This window comes from Tursiops truncatus, chromosome 7 (assembly GCF_011762595.2).
Source record: "Tursiops truncatus isolate mTurTru1 chromosome 7, mTurTru1.mat.Y, whole genome shotgun sequence".
Taxonomy (NCBI): Eukaryota; Metazoa; Chordata; class Mammalia; order Artiodactyla; family Delphinidae; genus Tursiops; species Tursiops truncatus.
This window is the reverse complement of record NC_047040.1, coordinates 8,099,457-8,109,833: the sequence shown is the minus strand read 5'-3', so window position 1 is coordinate 8,109,833 and position 10,377 is coordinate 8,099,457. Positions and strand designations below refer to the sequence as shown.

Sequence of the window (10,377 nt, the reverse complement as noted above, 5' to 3'; positions counted from 1 at the left end):
TCCAAAGGGTCACATCTGAGAGAGGAGGGATCCCTCGGAAAAATGAGACTGTTTTCAGAATGAATGCCACCTTGTGTCTGCCAACTTCCTGCAGAGGCTTGTGGGCTTGTTCTGTGTAAATAACTTAATGGAAAACTCCAGAAGGGGACGCAGCCCATATGAGCCTGACCTTGCCAGCCAGCAGACAGGTTATAAAATGTTTCCTCTCTAAGCTGTGGCTGGGAGTCAGGATGCCTCAGTCACAACCCACAGAGATAAAACAGAACTCTGGGCTCTTGGGGAGGGACAGCTTGCGGGGGGGTTGTGTGGATTTCTTCAGGGAGACCATCGGTCCTCGCTGCCCGCGGCGGGTCTGGGTGGAGACTCCAGGGTGTGGCGCCTCTCAGATTGCAAAGCCAGGTCCTGGTGGTCCCAGTGGTGTCCGGCCCTCTCCCCGCCCCCAACCAAGGCAGCCTCGGGCTCTAGGCAGTTGGCTGGGGGTAGGGGGCGGAGGCTAAGGCTTCCGGCGGCTCTCTTCCCAGCCGGGCGTGGTGTCCCCTTCGGGCAGCCAGGCACGGAGACCGCCGATCACGGCCCCTGCCCGCCCACTTCCCCGCCCTCCGCCGAGGCCAGTCGGGGGCTGGGCGGGTCCCCCTGGTCGGGTCCCCCCGCCCCACTCAGGGCGGTTCTTCCGGGAGTTAGACCGCCCCAGCCCGGCCCGTCCGGGAGGCAGGCGGGCGGCCGGCCGGGGCGGGGCGGAAGGAGAGGGCGAGCCGAGCCACTGCCCAGAGGCCGCGCCGCCCAGGCACAAACATTGCCTTATGTGGTGGCTCCGAGGGCCAGGGCGGCGCCCGGGGGGCTGCCGAGGACGGCCGGACACGCCCCGGGTGATCGCAGCTCTCGGGATCTCGGCCTCGTCCGGTGGACTAGACAGAGAGGAAAGGCCCCCTGCCCTGTTCTTTTTTCCGCTGGAGCACGTCCCACGTTCCCCTAGGAGGAAGTGGTCACTGCTACTCGGCCGGACCCTCTCTCTCCCCAGCTTCCCCTGCGTTTGTGGGAAAGTGTCCCTGAGGGCTGAGGTTCAGGCAGAGACCTCGGGCCTGGGCGCTGGTGGTGTGGACTGCCTGCCCCCCTGGAGCAGGGACCACCTTGGCGCCTCCCAGGTCCGTCCGCACAATGCCCACGATGCAGCACCCTCCGTTGCCTTGGGAGCTGTATTTGGCCATGGGGGGATAACAGGGTAACTCATGGGAGGGACGGCCCGGGGGTGGGAAGTAGATGAGCTGCGTCCCTGGAAACGCCGTTGGTTTCTGTTCCTCGTTTCTGTTCCAGGTGGGCTTCAGGCTCTCGCCCTCCAGGAGGGCTTGGCACCAAAACATGGAGAAGGAGCTGCCTTCCCACTGCAAGGGCAGGACTCCAGGGTCCCCGCACTGGGGGCACAGGGACAGTGACCTGTGCAAGCACCCCAGCTTCCCAGAGCCTGATGAGTGCACCCTTGTCTCTGACACCTCCCAGGCCAGATTCTGGGACGTCTGCTCTGACTCCCTGAATGATCCTGGATTCTGGGGCCAGTATCTCACTTCTCCGGTACTGCAGCCTTTGATATCTGACAAGGCAAGTTCCCTATGGGATATTTTTCAAATGGGGCTTTTAGTGCGACGTTCACTTCAGTGAATCTCTAATAGGCCTAATTTCAGGGAGTGTAATTTTTTTTTTTTTTCAGGGAGTGTAATTTGAGGCTGCATTTGAGAGAGAATCCTCATCCAGCCAGGGAGGCATTTGCCTGCTCTGCGCCCTTCCCACCAGGCTGCGCGGGCACCAGCTTCCTGTGACTCCCATCCCTCCTCCGACAGCCCCTTGATCCCTGGCTCCCTGGGCTCTGTTCAGGAGTCTCGGGGCACTCATGCCCAAGCTGCCTTCCCCAGCTATTGTCCTAACTACCCAACACTGGGAAAACCATCTCCAGCCCTGTGCTGGCTCAGTGGGACCGGGCAGGATCCAAGCGCCCCAGTTAGAGGAACATTCTTCTGTGGGACATTAGGTTCCAGGAGCTAAAGAATCCTGTCAGTAGGATGGCAATGGCTGTCCTTTCCCAAGGCACTGAAACAGTACATCAGTGGATAGACTGTCCAGTTTTAAGACTCTCCTTTCACACCGGGGAGAGATCCCTATGGAATCTGAAGAAGGGAGATGGGGAAATGGATACTCAAAAGCACGAGACACTCTGTAATCCGTATGCGGATGAAAAGGCCAAGTCTTAGATTAGAAGGGATTTTAGTAGTCTCCTCATTCACCCCAAATACCTGAAGCAGAAATCTCTTCTACTGAATTCCTGGATTGCTTCCAGTGGCAGGAAACTCACTACTTCAGTGTGTTTTGGTTTTTTAAAAATTAATTAATTAATTAATTTTGGCTGTGCTGGGTCTTCGTTGCTGCATGCGGGCTTTCTCTAGTTGCAGAGAGCGGGGGCTACTTTTTGTTGTGGTGCGTGGGCTTCTCATTGCGGTGGCTTCTCTTCTTGCGGAGCACGGGCTCTAAGCGTGCAGGCTCAGTAGTTGTGGCTCGCGGGCTCTAGAGCACAGGCTCAGTAGTTGTGGTGCACAGGCTTAGTTGCTCCATGGCATGTGGGATCCTCCCGGACCAGGGTTTGAACCCATGTCCCCTGCATTGGCAGGCGGATTCTTAACCACTGCGCCACCAGGGAGGTCCCTAGCGTGTTCTATCTTATACAGAGTTGAAATATGCCTTCTTTAACATCCATCTTCAGAACTGTGTGTTCTGTGAAGGCAGGGTCCCTGTGAGCCTTGCTGCCACCCACAGTGCTGGAGCACAGTGGTGTTCAGTGAACGTGTTGTCAGAATGAATGATGAAGCAATATTGAATGTTTGCCCAAGTGCCACCTTGAAACCCTCCACTCTGGGCTAAACCACACCAGCTTTTCCCCCATCCCATATGTCATGCGGGTTCCAGAACATTCTTCATCCTTCCCACCAAGCTGCTACACCCAGGTGGCAGTGTTTCTTCTCGGCTGTGCGCCCCCCGAAGCGAGCAGCGCAGCAGTGGAGTGGGGCGTGTCTCTCTCCCTGTGCGCTCCGTGCTGTCATCCACACAAACTGCCCCTGGAAGGCCTTATTTTCAGCATCCTGCCGTGGTCGCTTCTCTCTGAGCCCGAGACTTGCCCTTTGTGCGGCGCGGCTGTGACTTTAACTTTCACAGTTTTAACGAAGAGGAGGGCTGCTTGCTGCACGTGGCAATGGTGCCGCGCCCCGGGAAGGGCCCGTTGTCCCAGCTGGCATCTCAGGGGGCAGGGCTGGGGACCGGCAGCCCCCTTGCCCCTGTGCGGGACCTGTTCGTGAGGCCGACACTCTGGTCGTGGGCAGAGAAGATGCCAGAACGTGACTTTGGCTCAGCAAGCTTTGGGACTCTCCCCAAGACCCCAAGCTAAGACCCATAATCAGGTGATGAGCAGATCCCTGAGCATGATTGGTGGAGTTCCCCAGGGCCCCAGGGCTTCTGGACGCCGTGGCTCAGCTTTGCCCTCCCACAAAGCCGAACAGGTGCAGGGGAGCTGTCAACACACAGCTAGGGGTTAATATGTGTTTGTTGACTGACTCCTGGATAGCTAGGAAGTGGGGAGCAGTCCTGGGTCAGTGTCCACACCTTGGACACCTGCTCCTTCCCACCCCTGCAGTTTGGGGCCAGGCCAAAAGCACACCTCCTGCCTCAGTTTGTGGATCTGATGAAGGGTGGAGAGGGGAGGCTCTGGCCCTGAGGCTGCCTCGGGTGGACTGGGAGTCCTCCTGGGACCAGGCCTGGCCTGAACTTGCGACGGAAGGCAGGTGAAGGTCTACAAAGCCCCCGCAGGAAGGACTCGGGGGGGGGGGCGTGGGTGTGGGCAGGCTCTGCGCAGAGAGGTTTTCCTCCCCTGAAGCGGCTTTATGGCACCCAGAGTGCCCACCCTCTAGAATGACTGTCAGCCGGGTGGGGGGGGGGGGCATTCCAGATCACCAGGAGCCTGATGGTGGCCTGGCCAGCGGGAGAGGGCACAAGGGCAGGGGGCAGATCACTTCTCCTGCGGACACCCACTGCAGGACCATTGTGACAGAGAGGAAACCCCGGAAACCAACAAGGTCAGTGCAGGGCAACGGAAAGGAAGATAAAATTCACCGGAGTCTGAGAAAGGAAGGCTTGGGGGAGCCCCCTTACAGGTCAGCAGAATCCAGCTCTGTCCTGGCAGAGGGCAGGGAGGGCACTGGGGCCACGGGCCCAGCTTAGCTCCAGGAAGACAACGGCTCAGCCCATCCCCCCCCCCCAGGGCTCGGTGGGGGGCCAGATGTGCCAGGGCGGGCAGGAGCTCACCCAGAAGCCTCCTCTCATCCCCTGCCCGCCACCCAGCTCCCTCTCGATGACACTCTGTTAACCTTTCTCCACTGGGCTGACTCTGAGTGCACGTAGGTGCCTCCCTCCCTGCCTGCTGACAGCGGTATGGATTTGCAGACAGGCTCAGGCCCAGACCTCTGGTCCTGCCCCAGGCCTTAGAGAGCCTGAGAGAGCACCCTGGGACCTTTGGTGGTCCATCTAAGGCAGGCTGTGGGGCAGCGGTGGGGAAGAACCCTGGATGGGCTTTCAGGGCCAGGGTTGAGGTCCAGCTCTGACCCTAACTGGCTGGATGACCTCGGGCAGGTCACTCTGCTCATTGACCCTCAGTCCCTGGATCCCAGCTCTGCTGGCCAATGTGTAATTGCTCTGATTCTCAGAGGGTGGGCCGTATGAGCCTTGCCCCGTTGGGAAGGAGCAGGGTGGAGAAGGTCAAGATCAGAGCCTGGGTGAAAAGCAAATGGGAGCCCAATATGTAAATCAGTCAGTGTTTGTTCCTTCTCTTCTGACAAGACCCAGGGAGACCCAGATGCCTCAAAGAGTGCCTGTGACCTCGCACCTGGGTGTCCTCGCAGAGAGAAGTGGGCTGGGCACCTGGGGTCATGGTGGCATTGACCATCCCTCCGCTGCCTGAGCCCACGGCCCTTAGTCCCCAGCCCAAGCATTCTGCCCCTTCTGCAGTCACTTGTGTCCTGTGTCATCCCACAGACTGTGGGTGGCATCTGTCCTCACCCCAGGCTCAGAGTGGAATGTCTTTCAGTCTGGGGCTGAGTTGGCCCTGTGGGTCTGGGGGCTCATATGGCAACGAACTTTGAGGAGCTGGCTGGTCACCCACTAAAGCAGGGACAGCTGTGGCTTTGGGCAGCGGTCTCCCTGGGGCCAAGCTTGAGACCCTGCCTCAAAGGATGCCAGACAGTCACATGAGACTAGGCAGGGTGACACCGGCACTGGGAGAGGGGGTGGTAATGCTGAGGCTGCTGGCCGGTCAGACAGCTGGGCCCCTGGGGCCGCGGGGAGACCCAGATGTTGTCTGTTTTCAGCTCGTTGCTTCCCGAAGTGGGAGGAGGAGACTGGGTAGGCCACAAGGAGGAACCAAAGGACCCCCCAGGGTTTACTAAGAGTCGGGGAGGGGGAGCAGGGGCCATCTGTTCCCCAGGCTGCAGGCTTCAGGGAGCAGAATGGGCTACAGGGAGGGCCTTCCAAGCACCAGCATGCAGGGCTGCCCCTCAGGCCTCATTCCTCTGGGAATGGGCTCCAGGGGGTCATGGTTGGGGGCTCAGCGGATTGAGGGGCTGAGAGATATGTTCCAAGACCTGCACAGAGCAAGCCCCTGGGAATTTGGGGGAGGGAGGGAACGAGGCCAGGAAAGGAGGGTCAGTCCCCATGGGAAGATGGGGGGGTCCACCCCAGCTCCTTCCCTCCCCCTGCCTAATAGAGGGCACCAAAAACACCTTGGACCTAGACCACCTGGCATTTTCAAAGCCCCTTCAGGCCCTGGACAAGGACAGGGGTCCCCATTTTACTGAAACTCTTATTTTCCACCCAAATCAATGAGCCTTAGTTCTTGAGGGTCTCTGGAGAGCCTCAGAGGAAGGAGGCACAGGGGGTGGGAGGCTGTCTCTGGGCACGGCCCCTCAGGGCTCTCACCTCTGACCGCCCCACAGCCCTGCCCCAGCTAGAAAGCCCCACCCCGCCCCGTCCCCTGTCCCCACCATCCAGGACCCAGAGAAGAGAACCCCTCCCCACAGGGCATCCCACTTCCTGCCTCTGTCACCTGCACACAGCTCAGATCCCTGTCCCCAAGGAGGAAGCTGAGCTGGCCCTGCTACTGCGCTGGCTCCCCTCCCCCACCCCTTTCCGGCACCGACTCCACATTCGATCTCAATGGCGGCTCCTTCCCGTCGACACTGAAGCCACCAAGTCCCTGCATGTTAACGGGAGTGCCCCGAGCCTGCCCCTTGGCTCCCCTTCCTCTCAGCCACCCTCCTGAAAGAGCTGTCCATGCCTGCCTCTACTTCCTTCCGGCCTCCTCATTCCTCAGCCCGAGGCCGCCCTGGGACCACTCAGAGGTTTGTCTCTGCAGGGCCATGTCCCGCTCGCCGTGCTCCCCTTCCCTCCTCTCCCCTGCTTCCCCGGCCCTTCCTGTCCTCCTTGCGGCTCCCTCTGTCTGCCTGGGTCTCGGTGCTAGAGTGGCAGAAGGTGTGTGTGTTGGGGGGCGGACGAGGGCACTGGCGTCAGACACCCTGGGTTCCACGAGGCCTCGCTGCCTACCAGCTGGGTGGCCGTGGGCAAGTTCCTTCACCCTCTGCGCCTCGGTCTCCTCAGCTGTAAAGTGGGAGGACAACATGGAGGTGACCTGCCAGGTCCCATGAGGGTCTAGAAGCACTTGCCCTCCCTCATTTTGGGCGGGCCCCGGACAGCTGCCTCTCCGAGGAGCTGGAGGGAGTACCAGCTCTGAGCTCTGCCTGCAGGACCCCGACGAAGTTTCACTGAGGCTGTCCCAGGGCGGCAGACAGTTTGGCTGACCTGGGAATCACACACACACGCACGCACGCACACACACACACACACACACACACACACACCCATGCTTTACTCTCCCTGAGCCACCACGGGAGTGGGTGCAACTGCGGGGCTCAGTCGTTGGCACAGTATACCAGGTTCTCCCCTCTGCTGCCACTGCTCCCAAGGAGGTCAACCCCCCCCCCCAGCCCACCCCACCATGAAGCCGGAGGCCCCTGGAGCATAAGGGGTGGAGGCTGGCAGCAGATGGGTTAACTCCTGGCTGGGGTCCTGGAAGGGATGCTTCTTAGGGCACACAGCTCCGCCCCTCCACTCCTGGCCTTTCCTTGGTCCCCAAAGCAGCTGGCACCCCTCCCCTCTTCACACATCCCCCCTCCACTCCCTCTGACCGAAGGGGGCACAGGGCTCCCCCAGGTGGCCAAATGTGCCAGGGCCTGAATCTGGGGAGTGTGCAAGGACTCGCTTCAGACATCTTGCCCCTTCAGCCGTATAAATACATCCGCATGGTCAGACCAGGTGTTCCAGTTTGGGGTTCAGAAAATCAGGTCACCTGGATGTGTATTCACGGCTGTAAGAAAAAAGCAATGAGTGCAGTCCAGGTGTAAAGTACTTTTAGCCGGGCTATAGGCAACTGCTGGCAGCCATTCTGAACACCAGTAGAGGATTGTCTGCAAGACCTGTCCTAACACTCTTCTTTGTGTCATGGGTGACAGGACGCAGACATGGGGACAGGAAGCAGAGAATAGAGGCCCAGCTAAGAAGCCAAAAGCACACCAGCACCAGTAATCACTACCATTTATCACGAGCCTTTGGTGTGCCTGTCACCATGCCCCAGGCTTTCCATCCTTCAACTCTTTACTTCTCACAACGACCTAGGAAGTGGCATTATTAATATCCCCATTTAGCAGACGAGGACACTGAGGCTCGGTGAAGTTGTTTAAATCCCTTGTTTAAAATCACACAGCTAGGTGAAGTCTGAATTTGAACTCAAACATGTCTGACTCCAAATTCCTTGCTCTTACGCAAGCCTGCCTATTCATAGGAAGATAATCTGGCAAAATAACTAGGAGAGACATGAGTATACTCATGAGATGCTCATGAATGAGGGTAGACAACTCCTTCCCACCCCAGGAGCACACACAGCAGGTGCTCGGCAGAAGCAAGTGGAACTACAACAGGCCAGTCATACAAGCACAGTGAATACACATATATGAGAGAAAGGGGGCGTTAAATCATCTTCCCTCCTAGGTGCACAGACAGGCCCAGGGTGACCCAATATTGGGTACTGTGTCACCTGGACACCATGCCGTACACTAAGATCCAGAAAGTTCCAGGGATGGGCTGCAGCCTTCCCTCGGCTCAGTGGTGGCTGAGGCCCAGCATTCTCAACCCAGACAGGTTTTGGTGATAGACACACACAAGCAGGGGACACACACATGAACACAGGCTCGGTCACACATGCCCCACCAACACATATATCTTCTGAAGACAGAACCTGCTGCCGCCATCTGTTCTGTGTAGACACAGCTGAACTCTTGGCCTCTTGGGCACACAGTCCAGCTCACACTGACAAGCGCGCGCGCACACACACACACACACACACACACACACACACACACCCCTCTCAGAGAAGGGGAAGAAAGGTCAAGCTGGCTAGGGGCTGCGAATCTTTGCAGCCACAGACATTTGTGCCTAAGCCCTGGGATCAACCCCCCAGGTTGCAGTCTGTTCTCAGGCATGGCCTCCCACCTTCCCGGGTTTGAGACTGTTTTCTGCCTTCCCATTTATTTTAAAGAATGGGCCAGGGCTTCCCTGGTGGCGCAGTGGTTGAGAGTCCGCCTGCCGATGCAGGGGACACGGGTTCGTGCCCCGGTCCGGGAAGATCCCACACGCCGCGGAGCGGTTAGGCCCGTGAGCCATGGCCGCTGAGCCTGCGCGTCCGGAGCCTGTGCTCCGCAACGGGAGAGGTCACAACAGTGAGAGGCCCGCGTACCGCAAAAAAAAAAAAAAAAAAAAAAAAAAAAGAATGGGCCAAGGCCCGGAATGCCCAGGATGGCCACCAGGGGGCGCACGAGCATTGACTAATCCTTTTCAGCACAGCCTCTTTCCAAAACCTCTTTCATTCATTCCTAAATATGTATTAAGTATGTATTCTGTGCCAGGTGAAAGGACCCAGAGAAGAAAGGGCGGGGTGGGGGGGAGTGGTTAGGGCAAGGGACCAGGCATGTACCTATGCTTCAGTAGGACTGGAGGTTAGATGGGGAAGGTGTTGGCAGAAGAGGCTGGGTCAAGAATAACAGCTAGATTGTACTGAGCACCAGCTGTGTTCCGAGGTCTTGGAAATTCTGATATGCATTAACTCATTTAATCCATAACTGTATGAAATAGGTACTACGTTATTCTACTTTTATTGTGGGTGCTGTAAAGCAGGCATAATGATAGTTACTTACTTCATAAAGTTGCTATAAGGAGTAAATGGACCGATATGATTATGTGCAAAGCACTTGGAACGCTGCCCAGTTCTTCATATCATCATATCCATTTTACAGATGGGGAAAATAAGGCCCAGTTAACAAGGAGGCAATCGTAAGCAGGCTGGTTCCAGAGTGTGGACTTACCCAGTTACCAGAACTCCCTGGTAGGTCCAATCAGGGGTTCCTGGGGAGAGAGAATTTTAGCAGGGAAGGGACAAGACCTAATTTGCATTTCATGCTGGCCATAGGGTGGGCAGCCTGGTGGGAGGGGGACTGGTCAGGTGGAGGTTGTTAGCAAGGTCCCAGATATGACTAGGATGGCAGTGGAGGGGAGAAAGGAGAAGACAGATTTTGAGAGACGTTAAGGAAGCAGCCTGGAGGGTCTTGGTGCCCAATTTCATGCCCGAGTTGGGGGAAGGAGGAGGCAGAAAGCAGTGGATGGGGAAGCAGAGTGGGGAGAGGATAGGGGCATGTGGGTCCCCCACCTGCCTGCTGGCCTTGACCTAGGAGAGGGCGCCATACCTTTGGGGCTGAAGATAGAGGAAAAGCAGACCCCAGATCCTTCTGCCCCATCTTTCCCAGAGAGCCTGGGAATGGTGTGAGGGCCAGGAACCCTCAACTCCGGTTCCCTTTCTGGTTAGGGCCCATGGGGCTCTGGGCTCCACGGGGGTGGCACTGCACTGGTCTCTCCCATGCTACCTGGCACCCTGGCCCTTGCCCACAGGGCAGGACCCAGGAGTCCCACCCACCCTGTCTGGCTACTTGTTCCCCAGCACCGGGACAGAGTGCTAACATCCCTTTCCCCTCCTAAACGTTGAGGCTTCCGGCACACAAAGCCCCCTCCTTCCCAGGCTCTCATTTAATCCTCACAACAACCTGGAATCAGGCCCTTATCATCTTGGTGGCTGAAGGAGCCACCTTGGAGGTAAGGGGCCTGCCCTGGGTCCCACAGCTTGAACCAGCCCTCTGCCAGAACTCTTGCTGCAAATCATGGGGTTTGACCCTCTCCACTCCCAGCACCATT

The 10,377-nt window shown here is 57.9% G+C and overlaps 1 long non-coding RNA gene across 1 annotated transcript; it reads left to right on the top strand.

Annotated features, from left to right (window-relative positions):
- The first annotated feature begins 311 nt into the window (after nucleotides 1–311).
- On the top strand, nucleotides 312–3,793 carry LOC109548002 (uncharacterized). Its single transcript, XR_012332936.1, has 3 exons — nucleotides 312–1,142; nucleotides 1,312–1,593; nucleotides 1,703–3,793. It is a non-coding gene; the product is annotated as an uncharacterized lncRNA (long non-coding RNA).
- The last annotated feature ends 6,584 nt before the right edge of the window (nucleotides 3,794–10,377 follow it).